The 23,359-nt window shown below is 38.8% G+C and overlaps 1 protein-coding gene across 1 annotated transcript in view; it reads left to right on the top strand.

Moving 5' to 3' along the window:
- elfn2b (extracellular leucine-rich repeat and fibronectin type III domain containing 2b) overlaps window positions 1–23,359 on the top strand; it is a 92,217-nt gene that overhangs the window by 25,028 nt on the left and 43,830 nt on the right. The window contains exon 3 of the mRNA XM_086084712.1: window positions 13,347–13,522. The gene's annotated coding sequence lies outside the window, so the exon portion shown is untranslated. The remainder of the gene's footprint in view (window positions 1–13,346; window positions 13,523–23,359) is intronic.

Here is a 23,359-nt window from a genome sequence, read left to right as displayed (position 1 = left end):
GTAGGTGGCCATTAAAGTGGATGTACTAAGCGAACTCCTTAAATTGCCCGGCTTTTGTGGTGTAAAGAGTCATAAAAGCTGATACATAAAAATGAAAAGAAAAAAAACTAACAGATAAAGAACAAATATACCAGAAGCTATGTGCAAACTAAATAAAAACTTTGTTGAAGCACTTTTGACACGAATGACCACATAGCATAGCACGTCTTGATTTGGCAATATGTGCCCACACTTCATTGCAAGTATGCTACAAATCTTTTAGGTTGTGAGGTCATCTCTTGTGCACAGCCCCCTCAGGTCATTTGGAAGTGTTCAGAACTCCCTTCACTTTGACAAAAGTCGCATTTCAAGAAACAACTCTAATGCCTGGTAAAGGCCACAATCGTAACGTTTTAATATCATTTATTGTGATTGAACTGAGAGAAAAACCTAGTTAAATGCTCTCTAGTGTTAATTTCGTCAGCAAAAACTAAACAAAAATAATTTTGTTAACACAACATTTTCCACCGGACTGAGACTAGACTAGACTAATCTAAAACACTCATTAATAAACAATATCTGGGACTAAATCAGTATGCATATTCGTCGACTAATGAAGTCAAGACGAAAATGTACTTCACTTAATAAAAACTGGACTAAAATCTATGGACATTTTAGTTCATGAAAACAAAAACGTGACAAATCGAATTCTGTCACTGTGGCACTGTCATGTGACACAGTGACACACCCCCTTTCAAAACTGCAGCTATCAAGTGCAACATGCACAAACACATGGGACAGACAGGAAGTGGATTCACGGTGAAGGTTAAAAAAAAAGAAAATAGTAAATTATAGTTATAATTTAACATTAATCCAACAGCTATAATGCTCCAACAATAATGTTAATGCGACCGCTAGCTAATGCTGGCTAACTTATTAGCTCATAGCATGGAGCCATAGTATAGCCAATGTAATTGTGTGTGAAGTTTTCTTCGAAAAGATGAGAGAGAATTTTATGTGAAATAGTTTTAGATCTGAAATGTTCAACATAATCTGCTGACAAAAAATATACAGGGGTAAATGATTGCCTTGGCTAAAACTAGACTAAAACGTTGCCATTTTTGTTGACTAAAACTAAACAAATAAAGTTGTGTTTTCTTGGACTAAAATAAAGACAAAAATGCGAGATTTATAGTCAACTAAAAATGGACTAAATAAATTCGGGATGAGATTGACTAACTGATAAAAACTAACAAGCGTAACTGAAATTGGACTAAAAATGAAGCTAAATTATAAAATGGCGGATTAAATTAACACTTCTTCAAACAACTTCCTGTTACCTATGTATTATGGTGTCTGTCAAAAGGTAGTGAGTGGTTTTATTTTATTTCATTGTATGACATTTAAGAAATGTAAAGCGCTACTTAAAACATTCCCCGCACAGCTATGAAAGGTTTATGACCTCAATTAGAGCAAGTTGGAGGTCAACCAACGTCACAGACCAGTAGTGTGTCGATTTTGGATGTTGCACTGTTGGTTTATCTACTCTTATGTGTCTTGCTAGCTGGCATGCGTTGCCCAGCGGTACTAAGCACACGCGCGCCTGTTTGCACGGCACTAGAAAGACAGATGGGAAGGTGATTGAGATGGATGCCATTCATTAGAAGCTCATTTCAGTCTCCTTTGCTTCCCAATCCTTCCTCTCTGACAGCGCCCAAACAGGAAGTTGAACAATTCCGCCACCTTTGAGGCCTAACTGGCAGTAAAATTCTCACGAGGCGCCTTAAGCACTGTTATCTCAGCAACAGTGACACATTAGCCAGATGTGGGCTCCCTCTCAGCTCAGTGGGAACACCTGCCAAGATCTCACCTGCTTGCTTCACAGTCTTAAAGTAGTGCCTTCTTTGTCACTCCATGTTTTTCCCTATGGGGTGTTTTTAAGTTATTGCAAGACCCATTTTCAATTAAGTTGTGATGCAGTGTAAAATGTAAATAAAAACAGATGCATACAAGGCGATGATTTACAAATTCTTTTCAACCTAAATTTGATTGGACACTCCACAAATACAAGATATGTGATGTGATGTGATATGATGCAAAATGTGGCATGGCATCATTGTCTTAAAGAAATGAGCAGGGACGTCCTGATAAAGACATCCATCTTTTGTGGTCATCATTTGACATCCATCAATGTGGACTTGTCATACCACATCACATCACACGGTCCGTCTCAGATGAGCCTCTTGGTGTTTCTGGGTGTTGTTGATGTATAGATTTAGCTTTGCATGGTAGAGCTTTACCTAGCATTTATAAATGTGGTGAGCAAATGTGTAAACTGACAATGGCTTTCTGAAGTGTTCCTGAGCCCACCTAGCTATATATATATATATATATATATATATTTTTTTTTTTTTTTTTTTTATATTTCACAACGATGCCCGTTTTTAATGAAGTGCCGCTTGAAGAATCAAAGGTCTTTGGCATTTGATGTTGGTTTCCGACCTTGTATATTTTATACAAGGTCCCAACTTTAATGGAATTGGGGTTTCTTGATCCATCTATTCTATTTCATGTCAATTCAATCTGATATTACAATACTGGATATAGCAAGGTTACCACACAGTGGCGCCTTGAGATACCCAATTTATAGTTTTTTCCACGTTACAAGCCATCATTTGAATTATTTTTGTATTTTATATATTATACATATTTTGCTATGACTTCCCAGCAAATAAAAAGTGATATAAGCACTGTATAGCAGCAGTGAATTCAACTCAGCTGACTTAACAACAAGTAGCAGTTTGGCATAGTGAACAAATCTTCTAATAAGAGGATTCAAGCTGTTTAATTCTGCTCCCAGTTAAAGTTTATTGACAAACGAAACATTAAACTAAGAGAATTACAAATTGTTTATTTAACACAACCACATAACACTGCTTTGAAATTAACTGGCGTAATGGTAACACATAATGTGAAACAACATTCATCCATTTACAAAAAGCATCTATGCTTTATGAAATATATTAGATTTTGAACACAAATGGTATAGCAACACATATAAACAGACAATATGAAAATACTATTATAAATATACACTGAAAAAAAAAACTTTTATGATTCACGCAAGTATTTGCACTCACTCCAATTAAGTAAATTCTACTGCTCAATATCAATCAAGCATATCACACTCAACAGAATTGAGTAATTTTTACATGCTACTAAAGATTGGTTACTGTAGGAAAATTTCGAGTAACGCTTACTAAACGTAATTATAAAGTTTCTTACTGTAATGTAGTAATGTTCAGTTATTGTAATTAGATCATCGCCATTGCTTATTTAGTCAATCTTAAAAACAGGAAATTATTACCAAAACAAATAAGTACTTGTATTAACTTTTTTTATTTGACTTTACTTAATTATATTGAACCCTTAACCCAATATATCTTAGTACTTGGACTACATTTGTTGTAATAAATTAAAACAACCATACACACTTACACCTAGGAACAATTTAGTCATTTCAATTAACCTACCATACATGTTTTTATTTTTTTTTTATTTTTTTTCTTTTTTCTTTTTTTCTTTAAGAGCTCAGTATTGTTCATTCGGAAATGTCATCATCATTGCTCTTTTTTTTTATATATATATATAATTTTATTTTTTATTTTTTGTGTGTGTGTGTGTGGGTGAGTATGTGCGTGCGTGTATTTGTTAGCTCACCAGAAAACTTATTAGAAAAAATCTCATACCGTTCACCTAAACCGAACACCAGGAGACCCGAGGGGACCAAAGAAAACCAAGGAAGGTGAAATCCAGCACCGACCAGACACCCCCCACCAGAACTCCTCCCCAGCCCAAGAAACATCCAGACCCCAACAAATCCAAAAAACATAAAATCAGGGAGGCCTCAAGAGACCGAGAAAAGGAAGGAAGGACAGACGAAGCCGAGTGAGCTCCACAGACACCAGCCTCCACCGATTCAATAACCTGAGGAGGAAACAGATTGTGTCTGAGTTTCGGTAGATGCTGGTGTGGTGGATCTGGCATGCATGAAAATCTCCACCAAAGAGGGGAGCCGTCGACCCCCGCCGGAACAGAGCAAGCGCAACACCTCACCTCAGGGCCCCCCAGGCCGCGGCAGCGCCAAAGGACGACCCCCGGGCCCCGCCAGGGCCACCGGCCGGAGAGCAAACCCAGGAGCAGGAGCGCCCCCCGCCCCAACACGGCCCGCGCCCCCGGCCCAACGCAGCAGGACGGGGCACTGCAGGCCCACCAGGCACCTACCATACATGTTTTTCGAAACGTGGGAGGAAACCGACAAAGCACGGGAAGAACATGCAAACTCCACCCATAAGGCCGAAGCCCGGACTTGATCTTGCATCCTCTGCAATGGGAGATGGATGTGCTAACCAGTCAGCCACCATGTCGCCTAACCCTAACCCTAATGAACCAATGACAGATAATGTTAAAGAAAGCCCTTTTGTTCAGTTCTGAAATAGCAAAACAGTCTTTGCAATAGAGAATAAAATTCAAACAACTTACCCCGAATTTAGGGTTAATTTATAATAAATTAACCAAATTGCAGAAAAAAAGGACAACTCCAAGTTTCAGTCTTTGCTGAAAACAAATTTAAATGAAAAATTTCACAGGTTAAATGTTAAGTGTTAAGCAAGACACTATGTAAGTCAAAGTTGTATGTTTCCTGGATGGCATTCAGCAGGAAAAAATATTCAATAATAATGACATTAATTAAAAGCACACTAATATATTACATTAGTATAGTGTAATTAGTGTACAATGTGCATTATAATGTACGTTAAGCATTTATAATTATAGAAATTTCTCTTTGTCTCTCTCTCTTCCTAGCAAAGTTTACTCATTCTAAAATTAAACACATTAACTGAGTAAATCTTAGTTATTAATTTAACATTTATTTCAACATTTGCTATAAAAACATTACAAGGAAAAAACAAGTAGCACATCGAAGTATACCTTATGTGTTTAATGAACTGTGAATAACTGAAAAAAAAATAGTAAATATAATTATGAAACCAAGGTAAAATTTACAAGGGCACAAAGTCATTTTTATCAGTGTATATACAGTAAAGACCAAAAGTTTAGACTCACCTCATTCAAATGAGTTAATTGCTTTATTCTTATGACTATTTACATTGTACACTTTTGCTGAAGGCATCAAAACTAAGAATAAAAACATGTGGAGTTATGTACTTAAAAAAAGGTGAAATAATTGAAAACATATTCTTTATTCTAGTTTCTTCCAAATAGTCACTCTTTGCTCTGATGATTATTTTTGCACACTCTTAGTATTCCCTTGATGAGCTTCAAGAGTAGTCACCCGAAATGGTTTGTTTGGCTGAAACCGTAAATAAAAAATGCTTGGCTGAAAACCGAAACGCCGAAATTATTATTATTATTTTTTACTATCGTTGCATTTTGCATTATAATCAGTGTTGGGAATGACGAATACGTTAGGAACCCCCCCCCCCCCCCCATTAACTGAATAATCGAACTAATTACTCTCCCCATATTTGAAACACAGTTATTGTTATTTTATGAGAAATGTGTTGCGTTACAATTAATTTATTAGTTTCAAGGCTCGAAGTAAGCTTACAAGACGTTGTGCGGTGACTGGCTCCTCAAATGTCATCTACGCACAGCGAGAGGCACTGTTGTTGTCGGACCTCGTCACAGTAAAAGTGCCTTGACAGCTGAAATGTGTAGTGACGACACACGTAACGGACGTGTCGTCCTTCCTCCTTCTGGACCTTAAGGCTTAGCATATTTTAGAATTTTAGTAAAGATTCCACGTCCTCGCCTGGAACTAGTTTGACAACTTTGACAAGAGTGACATTAATCAAAAATAACAATCGAGATTTGCAGAAAAACGTCCGCCATGAGGAACGATTTGTTGACAATCATGTTCCACCAAGAGCCATATTGCGACTCCACAAGCACCATAACAGCGATATAGATACCGGTAAGTCATAGTGACACGTTCGCCTAGTGTAATTAATAGCGCCAACAATTGTATTTCTCTTATTTCACGAGTGCTAAACATGTGGAAAGTGTTGAAAGAAATGTGCTCACACTCATGGAGGCGATGGAGTGACATTTGTATGTGAATGATGCATGTTAAGCCTAAAGTTGGGCAGTTTTCTGACGTAAATCAATCATTAAACACGTCTTTATATGTGTAGAATTAGAAACTGAAGATATATCACCATACTCTCATATTTGAAAGTGTATAAAAGTATATGTTTTTCAGAAATACCAAGTAGAAGCTGATGATTTTGAGTAGTAAATATAGTAGTAGTTATGGCTATGATTTTGATTATGATAGCATTAAGCACTGTATATTTTAATAGCATTGGCAATTTCTTTTGATCTATTATTGATTATTTTAGCCCACAACAATCATAAAAAATGCCCGGGAAATCCTGGCTAGGACTGTCTACAAATTACCTATAGATGACATATGTGCCACAAATCACTATATATCCAGTATTTATTTTATTTGTATTATTATTCTGATTACTGTAATATGTGTGTATGAATTGATGTTAATTTGAATTGAATCACTTAATCTGGACTAGAGGGTTATGCTATGAGCATTCTGACTAATAATGTCTGTAGACAAAAGCATGTATAACACCTACAAGAAGTGAAAGTACAAGGAAATGTATAAATAATGTTATACAAATATATTAGTATTGTCATCTCAAAATTAAATTCCATTTGCAATCCAAAGCCTTCAGGAGCAATTGTATTATAGATCACTCTCTCACCACATGATGCAATCATATACAACTTGCATATCTCGAACATGCTGCCATTGTGTTGGACTAATTACAGAGACACTCTCATGCTAAGATGCAGATGGAGGGGTCAAGACTTTCTCACGCTGAAGTTGTAATCATTTTTTTCTGCCTGAAATTAAAAACTTCCATATGGCAAATCATAATGATGAGGAAGTACACAAGACTATACACTGGCAAGCACGACAATGAGATCCAATGCAGAATTTAAATATTCTGCCTTTATTTGAATTGAAACTCAACATTGTCATCTTTGTGAAAGCAAAATTTCTTTTCTTTTCAGTTCTTTTTTTTAATCAAGGTTTTTTTTGTGAATGTATACCTAAAATTGCGCCTACACAGAATCTTGCACGATCTTGAGTGCAGCGAAGAAAATAAGTGAGAAATTCTATGATTCTTGTGTTAAACAAATCTCTGCAAATAGTGTGGGGAATAGCATACACAAGATAATGCTACTATCAGTTAAATAGAAGTGCTTTCTTGTTCTATTTTAAATGTGCAACGTGACATTAACTTTCTTTTCAGATCAAGCATGTTACCAATTGCTTATATTCAGAAGAACTATAACTCACTTATTGTGCTGATGTATGGTATTGGTTTGTGATTTGATGATAAAAGCCCTGTCTAAGCACAGTTGTTTAGTCTCGCTGAGTGATTACAGACCATCAAAAAGCAGAGGGAAAAAGCCAACCACTGCATTTTTATTGAAACACAAATGATACTTATGCAGTAAGGACTGTCATCTATGAGTAAATTAGGAACCCTTGTTTAGCATATGAAGACGCTTTTGCATATTTCCATTTGGTTGTTATTTTTGGACTGCATGTCATACTTGTTTTAGCATGCTGAATATTTAATCAGTCACTCTCTGGCCTGTTTGAGAGTTTTTTATTATTATTTTTTGACTGAGGGCCATTGGTAGAGTAGTTTAACCGCGACTCTTAAGGGTGGCAAGCAGAATGCGTTGCAAGCACATCTGCCTCACGGTTATACTTTAGTCGGGTCTTGGTCCGAAGTTGTATCTGTGTGGAATTTACACATTCTTACATGGGGTATCTTTTGTGTGAATATAAATATGCATACCAGAGGTGGGAGCAAGTCACAAGTAAACAGTATGACTTCAGAAGTCATGTAGTTCAAGTCAAAGATGAGTTGAATAGTTCATAAGTTATAGCCAAGGAAATCGCAAGTCCTAAAAGTTAGTAACTTTAACTTTAATACACCACCTCTGGTTAATACTGTCGTTTAGGGGTGTGCCAAAAAAATCGATTCTCATAAGAATCGCAATTCTCATTTAGTACGATTCAGAATAAATTTTTAAATGTCCCAAAATCGATTTTATTTAAATTATATTGTACTGAATTGTCTTTGCCTGTGTGTGCCTTTATTTGGAGCGCTGTTAATTTTGTACCCGGTTTGGCCACTTAGGGGCAGTGTGGTTCCACGCAGTCTAATACACTGTTAAGTTGTAGCAACATTAGAGAGTAGAAGGAAAAAGTCACGATCAAGTTATTCCAATAAACGTTTTTTTTTCAGCGTGGAGCCGTTCTTTTGAGTGATAAAAGTGCCGCGAGTAGCGCGCTAATTAGCATTACCGAGTCAGACTGGAGTAGATCATTACAATTCCTTGCACATCTATAGATTGAAGCAAGAATTATTGTCAATCAAATAATTTTGAATAAAAAAATAGCTCCCAATCGAAAATCGATTCTGAATCGACCCAAAAATCGGAATGGAATGGAATCGTGAGCGATTCAAAGATTCCCACCCCTACTGTCGTTGTTTTTTTCTATGGGAGCGTTGCGATTGACTGGTGATCAGTCCAGGATGTACACCACCTATTGGACATTATCGGCTGGGATAGGGTTCAGCTGATCGATGACACTGAACGCGATAAATGGTGGAAAATGGATGAATGAATAATGTTCTTAACCTCACAGTAGTGAGACGATTCCTAAACACTTATGCCTCCACTTGATTTGAAAATCGCTTTGTGTTGACATGTTTTCTTAACATTCACTAACAACTAAATAATACACTTTTTATTTTTTTACAGTAATTGCATAAATCTCAACATGTTTAAAAAAAAAGTGTTTCATCATAATTTAACTATATTGTTTATTCGTCTACTGGGTTAAAAAAAAAGCTAAAAGTGTAATTGTTTGCAAAACATAGCGAAAAGGTGGTTCTCAAGTCAGCCTTGCAGTGTAATGCTTGCTTTACATTCTAGTTAAGACCCCTAAATACACCTCGCTTGCGTGTGGACAAATACTTTGACTGATCTGCTTCCAATCCATCTCATTGTTTCGACAGCTGCTCATTTTAATGCAGCAATGAGCGAGAGCGTGCGAGAGAGACAAAACGTGTATGAGGCAGCGAGATATCGGAGCACTCGTGAATAGCAACACAGGTGTCACCTCGTAAAAACCTGACAATAAAAACAAACAGGCTCACGGGCTCTTGGGATGTTGCTTGTGACAGTGACGGGTCAGAGAACAGGTTTCAGATTTGATGTGCTCTGTAAAGAGAAGCCTAGCTTAGGCCTATCTCACCACAAACACACAGGGATATCATTCACCATGAGCTTTGCTTCGATGAGCTGCCACCATTTATCGTACAAATATTAGGCTACAACAGTAAAGATAGTGCCATGGCATTTGTAATCTATATTTTGCAAAATAATGTTGTTGTTAGCACACATTTGTTGTATGCTCATTATTAGGAATAATTAGCAATGAAGCTTCACGTTGTTCCTTGCGGTATTATCAGTATTACGGCCATCACGAGTTAGCATTCAGTGATTTCCGTATCAAAATGGGGACGATCGGTGACTGTTGCCAGCTCTGGGAAATTCAGCTTGAACTAACTTCCTACTTCAACATCAAAAATAGAAAGAAAAAAAATACTTTGTAAACACAGTGCAACTTAAGAGTATAAAAGCATGTATTAAGCATGCGCATAATTATTCATTTGAGCTACACGTTTGTGAAAGTCAAGCCGTCAAGTGGGGTTGAACCCATCAGTCAACCACTCCGCAATGATGATTAGAGCTTGAAGTCCATTAATAGTCGATTACGTGTAACAGCTCGGACGCCTTGCTGAAATCAAGTGGTCTGTCGGCACAGCAACTTGGCAAAAATGTGACTGATAACACGGTCGCCTGAAGAATATGCAAGTGTATCCTCAAGTATAATCTAAGGCACCCACCATCTGGCTGGCAAACACCCTTAATGAAATTCACCAAACGTCCTCCTGTAACAGAGAAGACGGATAATATAATGTCTAATCTGTTTAGAAGCTGAAACGAGGACGAGCAGTGGTCAATTAACAACCTCTTTATTGTGAAACTGAACTGTTAATAGCTGTAATTATACCCCCCCCCCCCCCCCCCCCACACTCACAAAATTCCTCAAGCTAGTTTATCACTCAAGCCTTCATTTAGCAGACATTAGGCTCTTTCACCTTCTTCCAGTTGCCCTCAACTCACTCAACCAATCACAAATCACTCTTGGACACCTTCACTGCCCCACGGACAGCCGGAACTCGTAGAACTCCGGCAAGAATTCACACAACATGGCCGGTTGCTTACTACAATTCATTATTGCAAAACATTGCCTCCTTGAAGTACACCATATTGTTTGTAATGATTCATGATTCATCCAACAGGCAGAAAATAAATAAACATGAATATGTGCATGTGTACTTAATTAATCATTTGTTGACACTCCCTGCATTTCATCCTCAAAGTTACATTTACGCCCTTTCAAAACACGCACGTCAGTCTACCGCTGCATGTCAGCCAACGTGTGACGCATTATTTCAACATCACATTCAATCGCCTTGTCATATTTGACTGTGAAATCCTGACTTGAATGTGTCTCTTTAAACAGAATATTACCTCAGCAGAAAAGCACAACAGTAGGTTTGTGTGTAAGCACTTGTGTCAACCATATTGCAGTTAATCCTCCTTTCCATTAAACACAATTAGGTGATTCTGACATCAGTCCCACCGGAGCCCATTACACATTGCTAGTCAACTAATGCAAATTGCGCTCGATGCAAGAGTAATTGTCATGTCACAAATCACCAAGGGAAGCCTAACTTGTATTATAAAGTGAATGCAATGAGCGCGCCTTTGGGAAAACCATCAAACTATCAAATTCTGCACATAAATTCTTCTCATAGTTGAGCCCAAAAAGTGAGTCAAGGAATGAAAAATAGAAGTGGGACCGTATTCTTGAACTCAACATCTCTCTGGTAACGAGTGCTCACTGGGGAGACACTTTTAGTGTGTCTCAATAGTCGGCTTTAAAGCCAGCTTGCGTGTAACACTGTTTGTTTTAGTGCTTGACTGTGATGGCAGCTTACTGTACGTATGTATGAGGGGCCATTAGAGACAATTAAGGATTACTTCTTGCATTCACTACTGAAAAGCTGTGTGACATTAATGACATTACTCAAATGCTGTCATAGCCACTACTGAAATGCTCTCATGCACAATACTGAATTACTCGCTTACTCGCTACTGAAATGCTCTCATATACACTCCTGAAACACTCTCATGCACAATACTGAATTGCTCCTACACAACTGAAACACTCTCATTCTCACTACTGAATCGCTCTTACTCACTACTGAAATGCTCTTATATACACTCCTGAAAGACTCATTCACAATACTGAATTGATCTCATACAACTAAAACACTCTCATTCTAACTAGTAAAATGCTCTCATACACACCCCTGACATTTTTTTTTGCTCATACACACTCTCATACTCACTACTGAAATGCTCTCATCACACTACTGAATCATTATCTTTCTCGCTACTGAAATGCTCTTATATACACTCCTGAAAGACTCATTCACAATACTGAATTGATCTCATACAATTAAAACACTCTCATACTCACTATTAAAATGCTCTCATACACACCCCTGACATTTCTTTTGTTCATACACACTCCTGAAAGCCTTATTCACACTACTCAACTACTCCATTGTACTCGAATGAAAATGCTCTCATTCACACTCCTGACATATTTTTGCTCATAAACACGACTCAATTGATCTCATTTATGACTGAATTACTCTCATACACGCTTCTGAAACGCTCCTATAGACACTACTGAAACACTTTTAAACATACTACAAAAGTTTTCTCATTCACACGTAAATGTTTTTGTCGCTCACACCACTGAGTCACTCTCATAAACACTAATAAAATGCTATCATACAAAATCCTGACTTTTTTTGCACATTCAGACTACTAAAATGCTCTTACGCAACACTATAATTCTCTCATGCTGCTTAAATACTTTCATAACTATTGTATTTTTATTTAGCTCATATATGCAATTGAATCACTCTCATACACAATATTGAAATGCTCTTATACAGACTACTGAATGGTTCTCATATGCACTACTGCAACACTCTCATTCACACACTTCTGAAACACAAACTTCAGTATACTCCAAGAATGGTTTTCAGTTTGTTTTTGAATGTATTTCTGGTGGGTGAGAGATTTTTTAGGTGTGACAGAGAGATTTATTCAGTATTGTGTAAGTAATTCTGTATTATTTGTCATTAGAGTAACAGCGCCTCACAGCATCTTGTCTAATATCTACAGTATGTCATACTGTACTGTATATGTTTGCACATCCTGTCATGCACAATACAGCTCACACATTTAACTTGCAAAAGAAGGATCAGTCCAGTATTATTGCTGGTAATAGGATGTCACAGTCTGCTCTCTTTGGGTTTCTCAAACTGATTTTTTTGTGTGTGCATGTGAGTTTGTGTGCAAGTTGAGGGAGGGGGGTGAATATGGCTGGAGGGTGGGAGAGGAATGCGACATATGAGGAGAGGCAGAGGGGAATGCGGCTGTATGTCAGCTTCTCTGACAGCAATTTGCACAAATTATTCATAGATGGGCCGCATGCTTGAGGTGTGTGGTGACAGGTGTCCTCTGGAATATCCGGAATTTAGTATCCCATCATACAGTCAGTGTATTTAACACCACTTAAGTGAGGGCGTCACGTACCTCTTAGCCTTCTGATGTGCCCCTAGTCAGTAATTATTGCCCCCATGTTTTTTTCTGTATAATTTAAGTGGAGCACAACAGCTAAATGCTATCAAATTGACACGCCGCAGCATTTTTTGCTTTCGCTTCTGACTCTCGAGAAAAAAATTAATAGTGCTTTAAGTCAGTTATTGGATGGGAATGCTATTTTGTGCTGTTCAAATATGGGGTGGAATTATAATAGGGAAATTAATATTTTGATTTGGCACACAGCAGCATTTGCATTACTGAAGGATTATCACTCAGTCTTTAATCAAATATCATGTGAGCCTAGAAATTATGACAAAAGTATGAATTGTCTTTTTACTTGGCATGCTAGATAAAAACAAATATAACCATTACATTACTGTGTATTTATTTGGAATATTAGCCATTTTCCCATACAAAATACATTAGACATTTGATTTAATATTCAACATGTAACCCCCTATTTTGTTTTTCTTTAGAAGCACCATTCACCGGAAGTGAGTCTTTGACAAGGAAGCAAACCTCTCTCGACTTCTGACCAACTTTTTGGAAAATCCTGTTCTTGCTCCATGACGGAGACACAGCACCACAGCTAAGTGAAAGGGCAGAGCACAATTGTGTCTTCACAACACCGACTGCAACAGTTGGGAAGCAGGTAGGAAATGTCCATAACCTTTTTTTCTGGTTGTGTAGTTTGTAATCAGTTCATATCCAACAAGTTCATATTCAACATATTCTAACAAGGAGTTATGCATTTAACATATGCCTTCTTTTCTCAACATAGAACATGCACACGACAAACACCACTACTATAATAATAATAATGATAATAATAATAATGATAATTATTATTATTATTATTGTGCATGACTTTGTATGGGTCAAATTGAGATGTCAAACAATTTTTAAAGCAAGGCAATACCCAGAATTTAAATTGAAGTCATGTTCATGTTAAGATCTGCTCTAATTTATGCAATAACTTTAATGGAAATATGTTTTTATGTACAACAAACTTTATAGTCTCCAAATACCGTGTAATATAAATATTAAAGGGTCTGCATGTTTGAGCATCATCTTCAAATGGAGCAACAAAGCCCTCTGATTGGTTGCCCTCTCCGATGAACTATGCTTTGCTTTCTCTAAATGCAGCTTTGGGTTAAAATAAGTCAATTTACAGGGCAACTTTAGCCTCATGTATTTGCAGCATAATTGTGTACAGGTGACCCCCTTTTCATAATAATACTATAGTGGCACAAGTGCTTTATTGTTCAAAAATGGGGTTCTTACCCAAGTGTTGATTTCATGTTAACCGATTGTAAACATTGTTTTTGGGCAGGGAATTTATTTTTATAAAGCGGACATTGTCACGTTCTTTCAGTAGACAGAGATTGGCACCGGCAGGGACGAAAGCATTAGTTAGTGTCTTCGCTCACAGGCATACATTATAACTTCTTCACTGCTTTATTGCGTTTATTACACTGGCATGGCTATCATTTGTGCTGACAGCATCGCACTTACCACTGCTATTAGATCTTGTCAGGATGCGGTTTGTGAGTGTGCTATATGTGTCAAGCCGTGATAAAGTAAAATAAATAATTGTTGTAATTACTTTGTCTCTGTTTTTATTCCACCCACTTGTGCTGAGAAGAATGTAATGCAGAACCAACTCCCCCTCATTTTCCTTCTGTATTCCGGTGATAAAGTTACTGAACAGGGTTATGGCAATCATGGGGAGGTGGGTTTATTGCTACTGCTGGGAACAATATTTATCTCAGTGTTCCTACATTATTTGCTCGCTGACAAATTTTGTCTCGGTAGTGGCACATCGTCAAGTTTTGTTTTGAGATTTGTTTGGTCTTATGTGCTCTGCTTTTTGTTGAGTGGGGAGGGAAAAAAAGTTAACTTGACATGACGTGTGGCCTCCGACTCATGCCTCTTTTTTGACAATATAGAAAAGCGTGTGTTTCATATGAAGACAATGGGTCATTCCACTCTCTCTTCCACCTGTTTATCATTCTTTGTTGAGCATAGAACTGTTCCAAAGTGAAGTCAGGCACGCGAATGATGATCCTCGTTCTCCAATGTCAGACTTGGTTTCAAGCAAAAAGCCAGTGTGATGCGCATACATCGCTGCATACTCTCACGGCCTCCGCTGGCATGTCTCGCGTGCACAAGGGAGAGGCGAGAGTTATGCATGTTTCTGGGTTCAAAGGGAGTGACTGGCTGCTGTTTTTGTTGTGGAGTCTTAAGAGATGTTTTCAGTTACTTGTCTTGTTATTCACCGCATCTCCACAACTAACCAGAAATGTACTGTAAAATTCCATCTGCTGAGCTGCCCCCTCTGGTGTGCACGCCTAAGCCTGACAGTGGCAGCAATGTGACACAGGCAGAGTTAATTGATGCATAGACGAAGTAGACGAACAATGAAAGAGACTACAGAACTCAACTAAGGCTTAAGCGCAACTCCAGCAGTTCTAATTGTTTACGCAGAGCAATCTGGAAGGAATTGTAGTAGAAAGTCAGATATTTGTGTTGGGAACTTCACAAATCTAATTTGAATCAAACTACCCTATGACAACTCCAAGATCTGCACTTACTGTATCTCTTTGGTTTGCCATTAATAGTTACAGTATTTGTTCTTAAAGTACTAAGTACTAAAACAACCAATCACTTCTTCTGGACTTACTACTGTATGTTACTAAAAGTTGTTCACGGGAGGAGCTTGCTACACTGGGGTGCCTTGTTTAAAGCCATTTTAGCAGGGCAGAGAAAACTAATTAAGATCTTAGTCAGCAAATTACAAACTTAGTCATTCCCTAAAAGAGGGAAAAATTGCTTCGACTCTGAGGTTCACACATGCATGTACTTTTGATAATTAGGGAACAATGAGCAGAGCATCATGAAGCTGTGTCTCTTCAGTTTGTTCAAAATAACCGCTTCACATGCAAGAAGAGTAAGGGCTTTTTAATGCTAATGACAGATTGCAAATGCCCACTTTCTGCAAGGGGCCAAAGAGTAAAAAAAAAGGCAAAAGGCTTTGCATAGTGCAACTGCATGATCACTCCCATTAAGCCATCAATCTTTTAAATCCCCCTTTAATTATGAGACATGCCTCATAACAACTGCCTTTTAAACCTATTCATCTCTTTGGAAGATGGTGGTTCTGGTGCTCTTTGCCAATGCACTTTGTCATCAATTGTCTATGTCCAAGTACAATCTGACATAATTTAATACAAGTCACTTAATGTTCATATCTGTATTTAAAGGCAATGATCTCCCCCCAAAAAACTAACAAATTTGGTTGTCCCACTATATTCATACCCACATGGTAGACAACTAACTCTCCATCTGTTATTTTGAGCCTCTGGACTAAGCAGAAAATTAACTATAAATCCACCAAAGGTTAACGTCATATTTGTAGATTACAACTGAAAATGACATCTGATGCAGAAATACAAAGTGCTGAAAATTGTGAGACGGTCCAAATAGTTTAAGTAGCTAACAGTGAGGGAATTAAACATCAATTTGGTGACAGTTTTTTACGCATGTGACCTGCAAACCGGGAGCGAGAGAGAGTGAGAAAGCGAGACAGACATGCCCCATATGCAGCCAATCCTACGTGTTACGTAAGCTGACCCAGTGTTGTAATCAGATCAGTGTGCTTCAAAACCCCAATCCACAAGCCAGTGCAAAACAACAGCACTTCAGAAAGAATAAGAAAAGACATACAGACTTTCTTCCCGTGGGAATTTTGCAGATCCTCAGCATTCTTAGGGGGCTTCTTGACTGGCTTCGTTTTTGGCTTTGAATATTGTATACTGAGAGTGTATGTTGGGTATCTGTGATGTATATTTCATGCACACTATGATCGTTGTTCACTATTCAGTCAGAACAGAGGTGGGGGGGGGGGGGGGTGCTTGGAAATTACAGTATCACAGACCTCCTGTGCATGTGTGACTGTGTGCTCACTGACTGCTTGTCACATCCCGTATATACATTCACAAGACTTTTCCGTTATTCATGATAACTAAAACTACCACTGGGATCTTCTGTACAAACACTGTGCTTCCAGCTTCTGTTTGATGCAGAGCTTCAGTTGCTCAGCACGTATTCTCACACAAACACACACTCACACACAAGGGATTCAACTAATCGCTCGGTCGACTTGCTAATCACATTTTTGGCATCTCGTCTTAAAATTGGCCAATTTACAGAGGACTTTCAACTAACCTGTCTGCTGCCAACTTAGGACTATAACCAAAGGTGGTTATTTGGTCAGACTGTCCGTGGGTCCATCACTGACGGACTGTTGTTTTTTGACCGTTAGTGTAATTGTCATCTGTCATTGATGAATGTCTGTTTTGTTGATGATTGCCAAATGACAGATTAATGGACAGCACTGACGGAATGCCCACTTCTGTCTCTCGGTCCTAAAACAGTGGTAGCGGAATAATGACGGAAGCATTTCTAAAATAAAATGACCGACTGATGATTACAGTTTGGTTTGGCACGAAATAAATGACGGTCCGACGATGATGGAAAGGCGCCGAGGACGCTGACGGATGACGGACCAGCAAAATTGTGTAAATTCCACCTCTAGATATAATGTTGGGGGGGGAGTAGCGAAATGTCTGGCCAACAAAGCGACACGGTCTTTGTACGTCTGTACAAAGACCGTGTCGTCTGTACGTCTGAGAGTAGAAATACAAGATGGTTGTGGATTAGAATTGCGTTCACAATTCCAATCGCCGCTAGTCTTCAAATAGTCATACCAATAGGAGGAACAAGGTGAAGCTGCATCTTCTTCGCCAAAATGTTTTGTCTAAAAATGTGTGGGCAACAAGTGTGTGACTTCATTCATGTCACAAGTTACACACATCAACATAATGACACTGTGGTATTAACACTATAGGTCACACTCACTTTCAATTAAACCAATAGATGATAGGCTACGAAACACAAGATTAGATCGGCTACCTGGTTGAAGAGAAAAACATCTGCAGGGTTCTACCTAATTATAAAAACTATGTTTAGCGTAATGGTGAGTTGTATTTTCAATCATTTTCTTTTTATTTGTTTCTATGCCAATCCATCGAAATATAGGTCCTTTTGTAAAATCGGTCCACAGCTCAAAAAATTAAAAAATGGGGACTGCTCAAGTGTGCTGAAAAATTGCAATGATATCATCAAGTACTTGACTCAACTTACATCTATGATAGTTAGCAAAAAAATCTAACACACACATTCACATAGTAACAATACTACGACTCTTCTTCTCTGTTTCCCCATTGTGTTTTTTTTTCAGATGCCTCGTCATTTGTAAAAGTAAACCAAATATTTGCACAGAATCTTCACAATAAACTCCTAGTCCTAGCTCCTTGTTAACTATTAGCTGTGTGAACTGAAGCACGTCAGCTTTATACTGGTTAAAGTACTGTAATTTATATGATGTGCCATTGTGTTCCACAGAAATCATCCCTTTTTTTTTTTTACCTGACTGACTCTTGATGATTTACATTATCAGTTAATCAATTTAGACTACTGGAAAGCAGATCTGCTGTGCCGTTTATCGTCACAGCACGTTTCCCTTGTGTGATTTCTATGAGCTCACATGCTGTGCAAAGTACAGTCTTTCTCAAGCTGTGCTTTCATTTATTCAGTGATTATTTGGAATGCAAACTGAAAATGAAGTCTGTTTGAGCATGAATGCTTGCCTACAGGTTCAGCTCGGGAATAAATTTGTTAAAGTCAACGCTGGATGTGCGCCTTAGAAGCTCTCAGTTTATTTACGAACACGCTTCATATGTAGCGAGATGGTAAGGATGCGAAAGCGGGACTTACGAAATAAGATTTAAAGAATTCAAATGTTACAGAGCAGGGCTCGACACTGCAAATGCGGCCAACTTTACAGCCTGTGCTGGTAAAAAAATGAATTTGGTCGCACGGTGCGAGTACATGCATGTTTAAATGAGTGGTGCAATTGCTCATCTTTGAGCCGTGATCCATATGGATCAAGCACCATGATTCAAAATAAGTTGCGATCAATCTTTACGTCATCTAAAACTACACTATGCAAATTGAGACAACTATAGGCTACATCAGCAAATATGCTCATGCTGTATCTCCCCCAAAAAGGGTGCGACCAAAATCTGTGTGGTGCGACCAACTGGAAAAGTTGGCAGCACCATTGCTATCAGTGCAAAGGGGCTCTCTTTTCGTCAGTGGACATCATATTATGATTATGTTTTTTCTCTCTCATTATTTTCCATTCATGTTAAAATGTTTAGCACCTATTCTTTGGAATGTTTTTTAATGCAGCAAAATGCACTTTAGGCTACACTTGACTAACTGGCAAAGTTTTTATTTAGCAAAGGCTACTACTACTAAAATAGACTAAGGGTAGGGTTAGGTTTTCAAAATAATCTGGTTTTGTTTTTGGAAAATGGCTCGTTCCTTGCTAGTCGCTACTTTGTGTTCGAATTGTGAAATTAATGTGAATATAGCAAAAAACACCACATAATCAATGATAGTGCTATTTTGGAGTCTGACTGACTTGGTTCCTGTACTTTCTCTGCACTTTCTCTACTTTGTGGAGAAAAGTGTTAGAAAGTAAGTCTGAGTTTAGTAATACTTTCCATTCCTGCTTCATGTGAAATGCCACTGTTGATTTATTATATTTCAAAACATAATAACAACACCTAATAAAAACTGATTTGAAAAATAGCACAATTTTGCACTTAAAGGAAATAATAAAATATAAACAACAATTAATTGACAGACGCCAGGAACTCTCCCATAAAATAAACTGTTACTCGCTTAATCTTAAAATAACTTCCGAGGACTATTGAATAGCTGCTCCAGATAAAGGATTACAGCTCTTCAGTAGACAAACAAGCGACTGGCTTTCGACTTTGCACTGACGAGAACATGATGAGCTCTCATTGCGTTTCCTTTCACCTTTTTGCCTCTGTGGAATTCTTAGCCACCCTTCTAAGCATCGGTGTTATTAAAAAGTTTGGCTTTACAGTATTTTTATAGGTACAAAACACACACACACACACATAGTAAGTGGAGCACCAAATGAGGACTTGTTCGTCGTCTGAGACCTAGCCCTGTGCTATTTTAAACCTAAATAATCATGCCAGGGTTAAACTATCTAGGTAGCCTAGAATGTCAGCACACACATGGTCAGTAAATAGCTTGTATAGTAGTAAAACGGTTGCGTCAAAGATAGCACAGGGGTTAACTTTCACAAAGAACGCTGGGGTGACGACCGGGGCCTTCCGCCGCTGGGCCTGGGGTTCGGGGGTGTCGGCCGCCCTCCGGTGCCCCCATCTCCCCCTTCTGCCCCCGGTGTTCCGTCCCTCCACACGGCGGGGGGTGGGGTGGGCGCGGCTGCCCTCTCCGCTCCGCTGTCCGGCCACTCTTCGGCGCCGGTGCCTGGGTGCGGGTGGTCCCCGGGGGCTGGGGGTCAGGGGTTGGGGGGTGCTGGGGGTGGGGGGGGGTGTCTGGGGGATTGGGGGCGGCTGGGGCTGGGTTGGGGTGGGTGGCGGGGGTGGATGGGGGGCGGGGGGTGTGGGAGTTGGGGGCCGGTGGTGTGCCTGGCGGGCCTGCAGTGCCCCGTCCTGCTGCGTTGGGTCGGGGGCGCGGTCCGTGTTGGGGTGGGGGGCGCTCCTGCGCCTGGGTTTGCTCTCCGGCCGGTGGCCCTGGCGGGGCCCGGGGGTCGTCCTTTGGCGCTGCCGCGGCCTGGGGGGCCCTGAGGTGTTGCGCTTGCTCTGTTCTGGCGGGGGTCGACGGCTCCCCTCTTTGGTGGAGATTTTCATGCATGCCAGATCCACCACACCAGCATCTACCGAAACTCAGACACAATCTGTTTCCTCCTCAGGTCATTGAATCGGTGGAGGCTGGTGTCTGTGGATCTCACTCGGCTTTGTCTGTCCTTCCCTCCTTTTCTCGGTCTCTCCTTCGGTCTCTTGAGGCCTCCCTAATTTTATGTTTTTTGGATTTGTTGGGGTCTGGATGTTTCTTGGGTTGGGGAGGAGTTCTGGTGGGTGGCCCGGTGGGTGGTGTCTGGTCGGTGCTGGATTTCACCTTCCTTGGTTTTCTTTGGTCCCCTCGGGTCTCCTGACGGCGGTGTTCGGTTTAGGTGAACGGTATGAGATTTTTTCTAATAGGTTTTTGGTGAGCTAACAAATACACGCACGCACGCACATACACATACTCACCCACACACACAAAAAATAAAAAATAAAAAAAATAGATAAATAAATAAAAAAAATAAAAAATAAAATAAAATAAAAATAAAGAGCAATGATGATGACATTTCCGAATGAACAATACTGAGCTCTAAAAAAATAAAAAATAAAAAAATAAAATAAAATAAAAAATAAAATAAAAAAAGAGATACATAACATACGAGGTTTATTCATGACAGACCACCAACACTTATAACTCAAATCATCTTTCCCTATTGAAATGAATGGAAATGCAATTGATCTGTTCCAGCACACAGTAATAAAATTTTACGTCACATAAGTCACGAACACGCAGCACAAATCACAACTCATTCTTCTGTGGGGTCCATTAGAGGCTGGAAAAGCTGCCTAATGTTACATTACCGCCAACAACTGATATTGTCCTTCCACTGCAAGTAAACCAACGTGAATCAGCATTGCTTTCTAACACTTTCTAGTAAATCACTCCAGGTAGTGTACAACAGTGGAATGGCCCAATTTGTGTTATTATATTGTATTATGCTGTTGTTCAGTGTCAGTGGTGAATGCACACCATTGACTGATAGTGGCATTGCTACTCTGCATGCTGCACAGGTCAGGCAGCAGAGTGGTCGTAATTGCTAATGATGAGCTGCCTGCCACCTTGTTTGGACGTTTCCACCGTCGCTGTGTGACTAAATGTGTGTGTGAATGGGTAAATGAGCTAGTTACAACACCTATAGGTATTATGTACTGTAAATGAACCTTATTTGCAGACCTGAAAAACTCTCATTATTCACTGATGCTCAGGCAGTGTTATTGTGGATCTTTATTAGTGTTGCCCTAATTGTGATATTTAGAGAAAACCTGAAAGACAAAGCAGATAGGATTCTAGGATCTGAACTGTGGAATACTTAGCCGCTAATCGGAATATCGATATCTTGCAGTTTGTACATTATATTTAATAATAATAATAATAAAACTTGATTTACTGTTGAATTATATTTAAAACCACAAAATGATGTATAAGAAAGTGAATATCAGAATATGCCGCTGACTAGTCAACTTTTTATTTTTTTTCGTATCTGAAAACCTTCAGTTTAATCAACTACTGCATTCCAATGTCACTTTGAAAATCCCACTGATTAGTCAGATGGTCTATGAATTCTGACTGCTGATAGTTTTAGGCTAGTTTATGAGACGTTTCATGTTAGTCAACATTATCCATTACTAGACCTTCTTTGCTGACTATGTTATTGCAACACTTAAAATGCTAATTCTATTACACAGAGCCATCTACCTTATAAGAAACACTTTTTTTTTTAGTTCACAATGAAGCACAAAGCCCATCTGGATGTTTAAGGCCACCAAAGTACTCAGCTGAGGCACATAAAGAGGAAAAAAATGTCCATGCAACCAAATAACCGTTAACAGACGAGCCTGGCTTTTTCAACTTAAACCTAATTCTAACAAACTCCATCAGCGCTAACAGTGACAGACAGCAAATCAGTGGACACAAAGCACCAGCTGTTAGATTACATTCTTGCACTTTAAGTATTAGTGAAGTGTGCATTATACAGTATATTGACTGGGCAGTATAATAATGTAGCATAAAAAAAATAAACACATGTTCTGGATAAAGTAGATAGCAATTGTCAATTTCTTAGAGTACAATGTTAGAAAACAATAACACCATACTGTAATTACCACTATCATTTTTAGCGAGGCTGAAATAAAAGTTAGTGGTGCTTGAAAACATGGGAAAAGGTTCTAAATATGTGCATATTTTTTTAAGGTAAATGTACATTACATTTTTATGATTGGCTGAAAAGATGTTTGTGACTCTGTTGGAGATATCTTGTTGTTGCTCATGGTAGATGTTACCACGATGTGGACGTTGTGCAGTCCGACATGCCGTGAAGAATTTATGAGTATGAATATGTAAATTGTATATGCTTCTCATGCATATTTTACGGGACAAGGCTGTGTTCCTTCTTGTGCTGTGGACCTGTGCACATTAGACGGACCCTTGACAAGCATCTTCCATTATAATAACATGGTTTATGACTTCATCTATGTCTGTGGCTTGGATTTCATTAGCTCTTTGCTTTCTACAACACTGCTGTGAAGGCCCACTATCTTGCACATGTTGTTTCTCTTTGACTCTGAGTTTAGTTGCTGTCATAAATAATTGTGCCCTTATTTTTTAAGATGTCCAAATGTGACTGGTTGTTTGTTATATTACATTAGTGTTTTCTCAGTTCATTTAGCAGACCACA

This window comes from Leptonotus elevatus, chromosome 1 (genome assembly GCF_054856555.1).
Source record: "Leptonotus elevatus isolate MCC_2025b chromosome 1, RoL_Lele_1.0, whole genome shotgun sequence".
Classification (NCBI taxonomy): domain Eukaryota; kingdom Metazoa; phylum Chordata; class Actinopteri; order Syngnathiformes; family Syngnathidae; genus Leptonotus; species Leptonotus elevatus.
This window is presented reverse-complemented; position numbering and strand designations above follow the sequence as displayed.